The 15,114-nt window shown below is 42.3% G+C and overlaps 1 long non-coding RNA gene across 9 annotated transcripts in view; it reads left to right on the top strand.

Moving 5' to 3' along the window:
- The window catches only part of LOC109455119 (uncharacterized), a 103,291-nt gene that overhangs the window by 23,912 nt on the left and 64,265 nt on the right, over positions 1 to 15,114 (top strand). For 7 of the 9 annotated variants that reach the window (XR_002138570.2, XR_002138573.2, XR_012497571.1 and 4 more), the window contains one exon: positions 4,306 to 4,420. This is a non-coding gene — a long non-coding RNA (uncharacterized LOC109455119). Of the gene's footprint in view, positions 1 to 5; positions 123 to 1,816; positions 3,446 to 4,305; positions 4,421 to 15,114 lie in introns of those variants that run through there. The other 2 variants (XR_002138574.2, XR_002138575.2) reach the window with 2 other exon arrangements.

A 15,114-nucleotide genomic window follows, 5' to 3' on the forward strand; every position in this document is an offset into this window, starting at 1 on the left:
CGTCGTCTCCCCTCTCCTTCCCCCTGCAGATGCTGGAATCTCCCGTGGTTGTGGGAGGCGGAGGTCTGTGAGGGGCTCGCGCCTTGCGCCTTGTTGTTCCCCCGCAACATTCTGCAGAATGGGTAGGGAGTGGGGGGAGGGGCTGCAGCAATGAAAGGGCACCTGAGGCGAGTGGGCCGTTAGACACCCAATATCTTGACGGCTTTGGGAAAGGGTGTTGAGGGAGGAGCTTCACCCTTTCTAATAAGCATTCAGAACTTTGTGTGTGTGGGTGGGTGGGGGGGGGATTGAGATAGTCCCATGTTTCTAGAAATAAGATGACTAGCGTGGACTTGGGGTTTATTTTATGTTCATCTGTGCCTGTCATTTTCTGTCTGAATCTTCTGGCTTGGGTCCCGTTGGGAGAGGTCGCTCTCTTGAACCCCGTTTGCCCAGTATCTCGCTCCCCTCCCCTTACCTGGGCTGGAATAGGGGTCCTGGCCAGCGTTTTTGCAACAACAATATTTTAACGTGTTCCAGTCTGGATTTTGTTGAATAATTAGAAATGGAAATATTTTTTCTCCCTCCCCCTTCTGAAAAAAAAAAAGAAAAAAAGAAAATGTGAGCTCTCTCCTGATTGGTGGGTGACGATTTTAGTCCTCACCAATGAGCTGGCGGCCTCGTCTGTATTTATTTAGTGCTCTGGGGGAGTTTTTCTCTTTACGCAGCGCCTGTAGTCACGGCTGGAACCTCGGTTGGGGGACTAGGAGGGACAACAGGGGTTTTAGGGGGAACCCGAACTATACCTGGTCAGGAATCCACGACCTTGCAGCCGGGGCTGCTGGAGCTCTGATAGAGGAATGGGGGATATAGGACAGATAGGCGGAGAGGTTCGGGGTTGGGGCTACGGGAGAGGGGTGGAGGCTGGGCAGCGGGATCCCTGGTGCCTGTCCGCACTCTTCTTCTCGCCCTCCACACACCTCGCTGGAGGCTGTGCGGGCTGAGTTGGGGGATCGCGGATGGTGTGGAGAAATCGAGGGATGGGTCGGGGGCGCGGAGAGGGGCGGGAGAGGGCGGGTGGCGCGCGTGGTGGGAAGGCTGAGCCGCGTTGGAGCGCGCTGGGGAGACCCAGGCTGCTCGGCTCGGAGGTTCGGAGACATCCTGGGCTGAAGGCGGCGGCGGCGGCGGCGGCGGACCGAAGAAGCCAGCAGACTCTGCCCTTCGCGAATCTTTTTGCGGTCTGGGCTTGCTGTACATAACTCAATAGCCGGAAGCCCTTACCCCAAAAAGCATTCGCGGAGGGCGCACTCGTCGAGAAGACGGCCAGCGGTCGCCGAAGCTCACACCTTCCCGAAGCGGCTCTGTCCAAGCCTTTCCCAGCCCTGTCCCCGTTTTCCACGGAAGAATTCATCCTTTCCCTCCCGTCCTTCCCGCGCTCGCCGAGGCTTTGGTCACCCGCCTGTCCTCTGCGCGGATTCCCCCCGCCCCCAACTTTTTAGTCGACTTTGTATCACAGGGGGAATTGAAGCAGGCGGTGTGCATGTTTTCAGAGAAGTGGGAAGAAGCTAAAATACAATAAAAGTTTACAGAAGTTGTGTCTTCCCCCCACCCCCGCCCACACCTCGAATAACCGCATTCACCCGCTGGAAAAAAAAAAAAAAAAAGGACCTGGTCTTAGGACCAAGTCAGTACCTGGAATACGAATCAGTTGAGGGCATTTGCTGGTCTTTTTTGACCCTAAAAATCCAACTCTGCAATATGGGGGTGGGGGAAGCCCTAGAGGGAGGGGCGGGCGGGAGGCCCTCAGTATCCTCTGCCCTAGCGCGAGGAACCTGGAGGTGAGGCGAGCCGCGGTGAATTGGGTGGCTCCGAAAAGAGGGAAAACACCCAGGCACCGCCTGCTCTCCGGAGTCCCTTTTCTCCGCACCTGCTTCCAACCTAATTTGGGGCGTTTTGCAGCCTCGGGTCTTCCCCATCTCATCTTTTTCAAAACTAAGTAGCACGGAAGGGGGTAAAACAGGAGAAAACCAAGGAAACCCCCGCAGAGAAGGAGCTTTTGAGAGATGCGGTTGCACCCGACTCAGGAGCTTAGCAGTAACAGCAGCAGCCCTGTCCTGGCCTCTCAAGGCATCCGGTCCTGGGGAGGGAGGCAGAGCTGCAGGACTGGGGACAGTCTGTGCGTCCCCCTCTTCCCCTTCCACTCCTTGCAGTCGTGACTTTAGTTACAAGTGGCACAAATCAGGCCTTCGCCATGCTCTGAGCCCAGTGCCCTTCGCCAGCTAGAAACACTGCTGGGCGCCCTTAGGGACTGGACCAGAAGGACACACAGACACACACGGGCGCACACAGGGATGGACACGGGTAAAGGATGCGTGTGGGGATATGAGAGTCTAAGGCCCGAGAGCTGCGAAGCTACCCATTTTAGGGGAGGGCCTGAACTCCCTCCTCCGCACCCCAATCACCGTTCTTCCAGCAAACTAAACGCCCACCATCATTCCCCTCTCGGTTAGCTGAGCACACAGACTCTACCTTCTTCCGAATAAGGGAAGGGCTATGAAGTCGGAGAATGCTGGACAGAGTCACTCTTCCCAGCTCAGCCTGCGAGAAGGCACCCAAGGCGAGGACTCCAAGCTTTGGGACTAAACCAGAGCCCCTCTCCCCAGATAAAGGAGATTTTCCCTCCCTGATTGCGTGTTCTGAAAGAGTAAAAGGGTCTCGAAGACCTGCAAAGGAGATGGAGTAAAAGCAAAAGCTCTGGGGGTTTTTTCCTCCCTGCCTCTCACCTGGGGCCGTCTGTGGAGCGATAGCTTCTCCAAGGGAGAAGCAGAAGAGCCACGTTAGATTAAAAATAGCTTCACCCTGTGTCCCTTCAGCTTCTCTTTGTCTTTTGCTTCTTACACCCCCCTCCTTTCCCCACCCAGAAGAAAGCCCTCCTCTCCCCAAAAGCCTGATCCCTCCACCAGATTTGGGAGAGGTGACTTAAGAGAAGTGAACTTGCACTGAAGGGGTTGAGCAACTGGAGCGCAGGCGGCTGGGGGTTACCGTGTCCCTAGCCCCCTCACTTCTCCCACAGAGGCTAGATGTGGGGCGAGGACTCCAGAGCCTAGGAGCACCCGGCCGAAGCCGGCGTCGTGCACGCCAGCGCGAGTCCTCGCCTCGCCTCAGCCGGACAACTGTTGCTGTCTTGAGGAAGCTACTGCTGCAGCAGCACAGCGGCTGGGGCGGCTTGCGGGAGCCAGGGCTGCCCACTTTTAACCCGGGCGGGGGTGATCGCGGACAGGGGTGTCTCGTTCCGGGGGGGCAGTCAGAGGAAAGGACCCCCTCCCCTTCCCCTTCTCAAGTAAAAATCTGTGCGTTGTGCGTCTTTCCCTCCCTCCTTAGGGCGGTTGCGTCAGCCTGAGGCCAGTGGGAATTAATCTCCCCTTTCACCCCTCGTTGCTTCAGCCGGGAAGGAGGGCAAGGGGAGGTAATCTCCTGGAACCCTCAAACTAATAATGCACACCCTTCTTGAAAAAAACCATTCACCTAGTAAGCCAGGGGCCTGATGGAAACTTCCACGCACTTTCATCTGAAGCTAACCCCTAGAGCTTCTATAGGGAAGGGGGGGGCAGCTCTAGACCCTTCCCCACTCCAGTCTGCTTCTCCCTGGGGAGTGGGAAATGTTCAGGAAGCTGCTGAGGGAACTTGGTCCTTCAAGTTAACTAACTTAGCTTTTGCCTGTGTTAGAAAATCAAGGCCAGGGGTTGCTTCTGGAGTTAAGGAAGGGGTGAAGGCACCACAGAGCCCTCTCTCCACCACCTGCCCTCTAGTGGCTGGACCAGGCTAGGGGCTTCTGCATGCTCTTACCCTCAGGCTCACTTTCGCAGGTCTGCATCTGCACCAGTCCCCCTCTGCCTCTCCTCCCCTGTCCTCAGCTAGAGCCAGGTTTCCTCCCTCTGTCCGGTCATTTTGCCCTTTCTGTCCTCTTTCCGAGAGTTGTGGTTGCTTTGAGTCCCTCTGCCTTACCTGCCTTAGGCTGGAGGCAAAGGAGGGGATTGCATCGTCAAAGTTCTGAACACACTTGCTGCAATGTCAGACCAGGAAACCTCTTTTCTGTCCCAGAGACTTCTCAAACCTGAGTGGCTTTGTGGGCACCTCTGAAAAGTTCTCTTCTCTTGCATCAGCATCCCTACCTTGTAGCCGGTGGCCCAGGCCAGCCCTTCTGCTCCCTTCCTTCCCTTCAGCCTCCCCACTCCTTGATTTCCTGCAAAATGTCCCAGCCCCTAATCTCTTCTAGTCTCCTTCTGGGCCAGCAAAGTAAACTTACCCATCTATTTGCTCTTTCAGGTGGTCAAACCTGTCCTGACACCCGGAGGTCTGCATGAGGGTTGGCCACTGGAGGAGGGGGTCTCAGAGACCACAGGAGATGAAGCGTCTAGAGAAATGAGCTCCGGAATCCCAGGTGAGTGCACATACCTCAGCCCACCACCCCTTGGCCTGAGCAGGCCCAAGGGACCTCCATACAGGTTCCTCACTTGTTGATGAGACACAGGGGAGCTTAGGGATCCAATGCTGGGGACAGTCCTCAATGGCTTAGCCTTTGGCAAAGAAAGGCACCCATCTTAGAGGTCATAAGGAAGGACACAATATCCCAGGAGGCAGGCCCTCTTCCTGTCTTATTCTCTAGCAGGACTTGGGCCTAGGTGTTCGGAGGCTTGCAAGCCCCCAATACTGAAGGGTGCAAGCCTTACTCATGGGGCTCACAGTTCCCTTTCTACCCTGACTTTCTGGGCTACTTCAGGCCTCTCAGGGGCCCATTTGCTGAGGTCAGTTTCTCCGAGGAAACTAAAACATTGAGTTATGTCTTCTTAACTGGAGTTCGGCATAGGATAGTTAGGAGTAGTTTTAGGTTATGGATTTTTTTTTCTTGAAGGATAAAGTGTTAAACTCTAAGTACATTTACTTTTTCTATTAACCAGCAAAATCCTTTGCCGCCGCAGAGCTTTTGTTTAGCTGCCTTTCTGAGCTTCAGTGTCATACTGTGTTTCTTATTGGGAAATTCGGTTCAGAGCTTGGCAGAGAATTTTGAAACCCCAGGGCTGTTAGGTTTGTGAGGAAGGGAGAAACGGAGCTACCTGGCTAATCCTTGGATGTTATGTGAGCAAAATGTAGGAAGCTGCTAGGAATCTTAGAGGGAAACTAAGGCAGAACAGAAGCACGTTACATGGAAGACCTTCAGATCATTACAAAACAGACTTATTTGCTCTATTAATCAAATGGCTGCTATGTGAATCTTGTGAAATGTTTACATTTTGAGAGTGGAACTCAATTAATACATTAACTGGAATTCTCTATGATCCCACTATATAAAGTGAAGGCAAGGTCTTCAAATCATTGGTGGAAGCTATCTTTTATAAAAATTCCCCTTTTGAATGTAAGGATCTGAAGTTTGCAGCATCTGGCTTAGAGCAATAGGGTTGTTCATTCTAAGAGATTAACATCTCTCCCTTCTCCCCTTTACTTGATATTTCAATTGCGTTGTAGAGAAATCTAAGAAAATAATATGGGCTTTTTGTTGTTGTTTTGCTGAAGGATAACCTCTTCTGATCATGTTGGAAAAAAATCTGTTGATGGGTTAAACCTCAATCGTAGATATTGTATGTAGCATGCAAAAGCTGGAAAGAGCTATAGAACATATGAGTCAACATGTGTCTTTATAAATCAAGACACAAGGGTTCAGTGAGGTTAAGTGATTTTACCAAGGTCACACAGCTGGGGCTTGAACCCAGGTTGTTTATTGTTTATTCTGGGTGCTTTTTTTCTCACTAAATAGTTTCTACCACTCCCAAATAATACAGATAATCAACAAACACCACCCAGGGCATTGTAACAGTTTCCGTTCTAAAATGACTTACGTTTAGGATGCCAGGTTTCAAAGAAGAGTTTACCAAAAGTTTCTTCTGCTAATCAATTGGCCTTCTGGGGTATCACAAGGTTCAGAACAGCTCTCGTCCCTTGCCTCTGACATGGCCTTGACTTCAGAGCCTCCACGCTGGCCTCAGTTTGCTGAGGGCATCACCAGCACAAGAAATGTGCTGTGTCACAGAATCCGAGTATTGGTCTGTTTCAAAATCTCTCCTCAGATGAAGCAGCTCCATGAGGACGAGGCCCCTCTCCCTATTTCTCTCCTCTGGGTGGCAGTTTGAGTCTCCTGCCTCTTGCCTGCTGGGCTGGATTGTGAACTGTTAGGAGGGTAGTCAGGCCTACTTTGAATTCTCCCAGGATCTGCGAATTACTGTACAAGCAAGGAAGGCCATCAAAAGGAGCGTTCAAACCAAGCGGGAATCTGTTTGGTCTTTGTCCCTCGGATATCTTTTAGAATGCTGCAGATCACCTGCTCATAGGACAGCTGCTTGGCCTGGTCAATTTAAGCTTAAGACTTACTGCCACGCCCTCAATCTAACTTCACTACTTCCCCTTTATATATTTCCATCAATAACAGCCATTTCATGTCCTTAGCACATAGGAATGGTAGCCATGCTGTGTGTGCGATCACAAATAAATTATTCTGGTAGTTTTTTTCATAGACTCGCCCTTACTCTTTGCTCCCCCACCTCCCCTTGGGGACATGCTCGAGCTGGCAGCTTTTAACTACGAAGTAAGATGCATTTCTCTGCTTAACAAGAAATGGATTGGGAGGAAGAAAAATGAAATGGAGTGAAAGATACAATTAGGTGAAAGGCAAAACAAGACTAACTAGCAGTGGAAAGAGTTAAAAGAGCTAATTCTATGTGGTCCTGACTACTTAGGCTCATGACCTTGAAGAAGTAGTTATGTATCTTTTCAAGGCCTCCATTTCTCCATCTATAAAATTAGGAGCTTTAGCGCTCAGACCCCTTCAACCATTTATTTATTCAACAAATGTTGAATGCTTTTTCGGCAAATGTTTATTGAGTCCCTACTATGTATCAGGCCTTATTCTAGGCTTTGGAGATACAAATAAAGTATCCTCCTTTTGATAACCTATTGAAGCTATGGATCTTCTTCCCAGAAAAACAAAACAAAACAAGAAAAGAAAAACAAACAAAACTACAGCTACTTTACATACAATTTCAGGAAGTTTATAACCTAGTCCCTAGACTCCATGGACCCCAAACTAAATTTTTTTCATCTAGTTAGTCCCTAAGGCCTACATTTTATAATATTTTACAAGGTTGCATTGTCAAATCTTGATTTCTAGCTGCTCCTTACTTTTTTTCCCCTCTAGTAGCATTCTGTTGCATTTTTATCATTCTTTTTGGTCCCGCTTTTTTGGAGAACAAGTATTTGGAACTTAGTTAATACGTAGCAGATGGCTAGAATAAATGTTGAACAAAAAATGAGTACCTGAAAGGCAAGGCAGTCATGAAGCTGAGGGACAAAAGCAGATGGGAAGTTTTAATGACCAAACCTAACCTGGTCCTGTAGAACTTCAAAAAGATAATCTATGTTTTAGGCTAAAAGGTTCTTGGCCAAGTCTGGTGCTTCGGTGGTGGGGAGAGAGGTTTGTGCTGGAGCTGCATAGTGTAAGGTCTCAATGCCAGGGCTTGGAGCAAGGATGGACTTCCTCTGGGGCTTTAGACCAGTAGGGAAAATCACAGCTAGACAGGACAGGGATTCCTTGAGAAGGAAAGGAACAGTCTATTTGTTGGATTCTTAGTTTGGTGGACTGGCCCAGTTGGGTTGGCACACCGTCTGTAGCACAGCAAGGGGCTTTGTGGCAGGCAATTCTGCTGAGGTCTTCAGTGAAGGAGAAACTGGGAGTCTTTAAGGCCCAGAATGGATATGGAGGGGTCAGTGTGCAAAGGTTTCTTCCTAGTCCCAGTCTTTCAGAGCCTCTTTCTTCCCCGCCCTCTGGACCCTCACAATTCCACATCACAATGAGGATGGCCTAAGCGTTTTCGTTTAGGGCAAAGGGCATTTACTGAATGTAGTATTGTAGTACTGGTCAGACACTGATGCAGACTTTACTTTCAGGGAGAGCTATTTATTATCCTTTGTTTGTTTGTTTGTTTTCTTTTCTTTTTCTCCAATCCGCCATCTTGGACCTTCTCCTAGATACTCTTATTCAGTACTCCCAGGGTGTACAACCAGTGGAAGTCACTGCTGGGAGATGACCCTGAAAGTGACAGGCCTGGATTAGGATCTGAATTTGTAAAGACTTTGTGGTATGATTGTGGGAATATAAGGTGAAGTGTGTGAATTTCTACTTAAATAAGAAAGCAACAGATTGCTGTTACTGAGGTTAACGTATAGAAAAATCCATGTAATTACAAACTGGTCCTTTTCATTTTCTCAATTTCCTCATCTGTAAAATGGGAATAATAATAGCAAGCATAAGGTCCTGGTGAGGATTAAATGAGATTTTGTGTGGAAAGTGCTTTGTACCTAGTCTATGCTCAATAAATATTAGTTGTTATTATTATTGCTATTATTATTATTATTATAGGGTTTTTTTTTCCTCCTTGACCATATAACAATGGCATACAAGGCTTAGATCACCGAATCAGTAGTTATAGGACCAGAGCTATTCCACGAGTGACAGATAAAAGATAATCTTTTCTGGAAGCATCCATCTGTTTGCTCCATAGCCTGTCAGTACCCAGGATTACTCGGCTGGGAGCAAATCAAAAGGACTAATAGGAAAATCTTTTTCTCTACTTCATGCATCCCTACACAAAGGTGATCTCTTTGTAGTTTCATTTCCCTATAATTCCTTCCTTTCAAGTTCTTTTTAAAATCTGTGGAATTTAATCACAATTGTTTTTGCAAATCACTTTATGCTTTTTTAAAAAAAATAAAAACACTTTTTTGATCAGGGAGAAAAAGCGATTCACCTAGGATACTTGCCATTTACCTTTTATTTTTCAGCTCATATCCAGTCCTAAATTTTCAGAGCTTAGGTGACTCCCACCAAGGAAAAGGTAAAGGAAAGATAGAAGGGCACTATTTGCTGTCACAAATGAGGTTTTCTCTTTCCTTTTCATACATTTTTAATATTCATTCTTTCCTTCTTCCAGCTTTGCTTTTCGCAGTCTTATAAATCTTTTTTTCTTCTCTTACCCCTAAAAAAATCAAAACAAAACAATCTTTGCTCTCCTCCCTTTGATCCACTTAACTTGTCCTATCAGGCATTTCTTTTAAGTCTTGGCTGCAAATTGCAGGGGTGATTATAGGAAGAATCTGATGCCTGTCTCTATGATTTTGGGGTAACAGTAGGGAAAAAAAAAAGCCAGGGCCACCTTTCTATCCCCCCTAACCTATCAAGCACATCTGAGGCCATTCCAAAGAGAAAGGAAAAAACATTTTTTTGTTTATTTATTTTATTTAATTTTCATAGAAACTGGAGCTTTCTCCACAGACCTTTTAACGTTTTAACCCAAAAACTACCTAACTATTGCTTCTATTCAGTGACTCTTCTTTTCTTTCCCTTTAAAAAAAAAACAAAAAAAAAAAACATAATAAAGAAACTCAGGGACGTGTCAAACGCAGTCTATACAGTGATCCTTGCCATCTCTTCTTTGCAGCCTCTTAACAGGAGGATGAAAGCAGCATAGTTTGAGGAAGCAGTAAAACCTAATGGTGGAGAACTGTGGGTTTTGAAGCCACTGAGACCTAGTTTTACTCCCCAGTTCTGCTATTTTCAGCTGCATGTCCTTGAGCAAGTTCTATCTCTGAGTCAGTTTCCTCATCTGTAAAATGGGATATTCAAGTACCTATTTCACAAGGCCATTGGGAAGATGAAATGAGAATGTCAGTAAACACTCCCTACATAGTTTAGGCATGGTATGGACTCAGCTGATTTTAACTGTAATTGTTAAGACGACTCCCTGCAGACCCAGGATAGATTTAGTCCTGGAATAGTTGGGAGAGTTGAAATAGGAATAAGGGAGCAGAAAGGTAAAGTCACTAGGAGTCATAAAGTCAAAGATGAGTCTAAAGTTAAGTAATATCCGGATCATACCAAGATTTTCCGGATGTGGTAAACCTACCTGGAGCTGAACAAATAGCGCATAAGGGAGCTTGCTCAGGGCTTCCTGGCCCTTAAGGAGAGCTGGTCATTCAAACTTCGTTGCCTTACGCCACACTGACCCTTTGCTACCTCAAGAAACAAATTAACCCTGTAAGGAGTCATGATCCTCCGTATCAACTCATCTTTAAGACTCAGATCTTAGGTTAGTAGGGAAAAAAATCAAGTAAAGAAATAGTTTTACTATTTGTTTCAAGATGGAATGAATTATTATTATTATTGTTTTAATTAAGGAGACTCCTCCACCCTTTGAATTTGTGGGAAGAGCACTGGGTTAGGGATAAGAAAAAGAGCAGAAAACCTACTTGCTAGAGGTGAGGGGTTCTATGAACCAAAATGAAACTGTCTGGAAAATTCTATATTTCTCAAATGATTAAAGAGCAGTAAGTAAATTGGCAGCCTATAAATTAGTTAAAAAGGAAGAGTGAATCCAATCTAACCCTCTGAATTTTGTCCTTTAGATTTCCACCACCTCTGAATGTTAACACCATGTTTAATGAATTAATATTTATATAAAAGAGGAATACAGTTTTTCCCTAGTGAATTTTCCTATGCTAGCTTTCTTTTCTAATTTTAAAATAAATATAGGTGAGAGAGCACAGCTATCATTTATAACAAAATTTTTAGAAGAAAGAAAAAATTTTATTGATAGACAGCTTCCTGAATTAAAATTTGGTCATTAAAATGTTAAGAATTAAAATGAAAATGTTAAAGAAAAACACTATAGGCTGTAACACTAATCAACTATTTTCATATATTTGCAGGTTTATAAAACCCTCCGATTTATAGATATTTCCCTCTCCAAGTCATCCTTTAGGAAGTTTGTCCAGAAAAAAACCTATTTATAAGAAATACTTGCATTTAAATATGAAGCAATCATGAAAGCAGTTGCTATCTTTTCAAATAACAAACAAATATTTAAAAAATACAAATACAGACTTATTGCTGTTTTGAGGATTAGCTATTAGCTTTTGAATTTAGTTTTTCATGATTCTTTAGAATTCTGACAGAAAGGAAAATATTTTTAAAAGAAGGGAAACATTTAAAAATAAACTGTACATTTTTTTCCATTTTCTAACTGAAAATCTTCTTTCTCATTGAGCTACCCCTCAGCTACTTTGAGATTTAATATGAAATTTTCTTTTTTGTTTGTTTTCTATATAGTCTACAGCACTAACAGCAATTTATCCCAGTAAAGATTATCATTTAACCAAGCTTAAATATCTAAGATATTTTATTTATGAATATAAAACATTAATTTTTCATGTGGTGCAAAGGAAATATAACTTTCCACAGAGAGATATGTGATTTCATTAATATGCTGATTTTGGGGAGGTGTGCCACTTTATTCTACTATTCATAAATTCACTTCTTGTTTTGAAAACAAAACCTCTTTTTGAGTTAATCTTCTTTAGTTAGAAATATAATTTTTAGTTAAAATATTTTTCCAGATACAATTTTAAACTGAGAGCATTTTTTTTTTTACTAACATAACTTTGAAGAGTTTATGTTTTAGCACTCAATTGATTTCATCTCTCTTTTTCCTTTCCATGTATGTTCAAGGATTATAAAATTCTAGATCTTAATGCAACACATCAAAATAGGTTGTTTTATTTATAATAGTTATAAAAGGATTATACATGTCACTGAGTAGGGACTTACTTATTTACTGCTTTGCTTTTTGTCAAAAATGTTTTCATTGTGGTTTTTTTTTTTTTAATGTAGGAGAGCCTTATAATAAGTTAAAATAATAGATTCTGGCAGTTCCTTGAGGAGTCATAGTACAGAATTAAATGGAGTTTATGAAAATTTCCAGAAATTGTTATAATTGAAAAAATCATATATCAAAAAGACATGAAAACCCAGGTTACAGAATTGCTCCAAATTAAAATTTTTTCAAAATTTCATGAATCTTTGTGTCTCATACTTTGCATGTGATCACCAACCTGTTGCATTTAAATGTACTATGTCTGCCATAGAAAAAAGAAGACACATGAGGTGATTAAAATGACTACACACACACACACACACACACACACACACACACACACATCTCTACACACAGTCTTTTTTCATTCTTCTTGTTGCCTGTTAATATGCACCCTTATGGGCTAAAATATGGCTTATAGAGCTATTTTTTTTCAAAATGGAGGTCTTATGGTAGTCAGGAAGGGAAGTTGATGCCTGTTAATTCTTCTTTCTCTTCAAGGGGGTCAGAATTATATTTTTGATGTCATGTACTGTTGGAGGCTAATATATATTTACTGAAAGTAGGGAAGGGAAGATCCTCAGAGGATGAGGGAGAAATATGTCACCAGCTAGGAAGTGACTCGGAGAGGACAGGGTAAACAGAGATATAGGGAGTTTATCCCAACATATTAGCTCTCTGATGTCATGAAAACCCTGCAATTGTATACCTGACATCCATCCATATGTTGGTGATTTCATTATGGTGTTTTGTTTGTGCAGGCGTATGCACATACACACACACATTATACACTATCACAAGCAGAGATGCTAGCCCATCTTTCTCACCTAGAAGGTAGAAGAACCATTTGTATCTGAAGGTACCCTAAGGTTAAAACATAGTCACTTAGCTTAGTCTGACTGGTATACTAGAAGCTATGAATTACTCTAAGTTTCATTTAGAATTAAAGTGGTGTCTACTGTATAAGCTAAATATTGACATTATTTTTGACATAAGATAGTCTGTTTTTTTCTAAAGTAAGTTATCCTCAACTCTGAAATACACCTTAGAGCCCTTTTTGCCTTCTTAAAAAGACTGATTATGGAACTGTGGAGTTATCAGTGTCTGACAATGCTAAATCAAAACATCTTTAAATAAATACAGTTTTAATCTCCAACTTTGAATATGGGGAAATCCCAGCAATGATGTAGGAAAGGAACAATCTAGAATGGTTTAGCATCAGTATCATGTATATATATATATATAAAGTACATTGTCAAATTTCTAAATTCGGTGAACAGAAATAGAGAAACAACATTGATTTTATTTTCTCTTTTTAAGATACCTTGAGATCCTTAGAAGGAAAGCCATAGCTAATATAATTATAACCTTCAATGTTGCTGTATTGCCATTATTTACTGATGATTTTGTTATTAAAATATTGCTAATGAGGAAAAATATACCAGGATAATTAGAGAAAGAAAAAGTAAAATGTAAAAAGAAAAGGGAAAGAAAAGAATCTGACCATAGGAAATTAAATTTAGAGGACTATTAGAGATAGGTTTAAACACAGTATAAATACCAAATGAAATTCTCTGTGCTACTCTCTTCATAGAGTAGCACAGATACATAAACCTAAATTTTATACACAGGAACTATTTTTTTAATTGCTATGTCAAGCTTATTTAAAACTTCACTGCTGTTAAATTTGGCCATCATATTTTGGTAAATATAGAAATCAGTATTCTGTGAAAGAGATTTCTTTTTTTCAAACTAGAATCAAGATTGAAAGGGGGAAAGGTCAGTTCATCCTTCACCCTAATAAATGGATTAAGGGCTTTCTGAGTCATAAAGATGGTTAACTTTTTAAAATGTTAATTACTCCATAATGACACAATCCTTGAAAAAGTAGTAATCATTTTGAAATATCCTGAATGAAAAATAAAATACAACTTTGGGAAAGGATCTTTCAGGAAAAAAAAATGCTAGCAATTTATACAAAACCAAACAAAAAGGTTGAATTTATTTTATTAATAGATTGGAAATATAGAATTGGAGGGAAATGTTCTTTTGGGATAAATCTTCAGGAAAGAAAATAAATATTTTTTTTTAGGAAAGCATTCAATATAGTGAAAAAAATGCTCTTAAAAGGATACTAAAATGGAGGAGGAATTTGAGTCTTAAAAATATTTTATTGCATTTTTTTGCTTAAAATTTTGTTAACTGATTTGCTTTTCTTTTTTTAAAATTGTGTTGATTGAACAACACTGATCTCTAAAACTGTGCCCTTCCTTGTAAACTGGTTTGATTTGGCTTTCTCAGAGCTAAGGAACTGACTGTGTTTAGCTGGAAATTCCCTGTTTGACAAAGAGCCCTTCTGCATCTCCCATGTTTGCATTAAAAATGTGTTTTACTGTGGAATACACATCAGTCCTTATTTGTCTTTTCCCCTTTCTTTCTGGATATTTACTTTTTCTTTAGAATTTCACATCATACTACCCCCACCCTCCCCAAGAGTACCCAATCAAAACAAATTTTTTTGGTCTCCCCCCCTTTTTTTTCCTTTCCTTTTTCTTATTTTTTTAAAGATGTATTTTCCCTGCAGAGCAAATACCTTTTACTTATATCAAACTAATAGTCCTTATATAGTGAGGGCCTTTTTATTGGGACCATTATGGCATTTCTACGTTTGAGACCCACTATTGTGCAGGTTTGGGTAAAACAATCTTGGTGGAAATATAAGAAATGCACAAAGTAAATATTTGATGTAAACAAAGGTGTGAGTCTGACCCTGACCCTAGCAGTGTAGAAGCCCCGTGTGTATTGGTTTCCTTTGACAGCAGAGGGGACAGAGGTCTCTGTGTGTCCTTGGAGAAAGAGAGAGATCTGTGATGGGCCCCACCAAAATCAAGATGAAGGTTCTCAGGTTTATGTTGCTATTTGTATATGCACAGACTTTGTATATAAGTTTCGTGTTTTCACCAAAACTTGCCTGAGGGGAGGTTTAGTCCAGTCTAATAGATGGTTTTGAAAACAGTGGTTGAATTCGGATCAACTGGTTATTAAGAAGTGAGTGATATGCTTTCATTGATTATCTGACGAAAATCAGTTGTTACATGCTTCCTCTCCCCCCTGCAGAAGCTGATGCAACACTGTCGATTTATTTATTCATTTATCCAACAGAAGATCCTTTTGGATGATTAGTTAGATGTTAGACGTAAATGAAAAGAACTTACTTGTTGATGTTGATCATTGAATTCTATTGGTCTGTGGATTTTTTAAGCAATCCTCAATTGTGAGACTAATGTATTTAAAATTAACTCTTATTAGTATCCTATTAACAAAAACAACAAAACAGTAACGCCTAGTGGAGAGTATCCAACTGAAGTGTTTACTATTT

The sequence above is a fragment of the Rhinolophus sinicus genome, linkage group LG06 (assembly GCF_036562045.2).
Source record: "Rhinolophus sinicus isolate RSC01 linkage group LG06, ASM3656204v1, whole genome shotgun sequence".
Taxonomy (NCBI): Eukaryota; Metazoa; Chordata; class Mammalia; order Chiroptera; family Rhinolophidae; genus Rhinolophus; species Rhinolophus sinicus.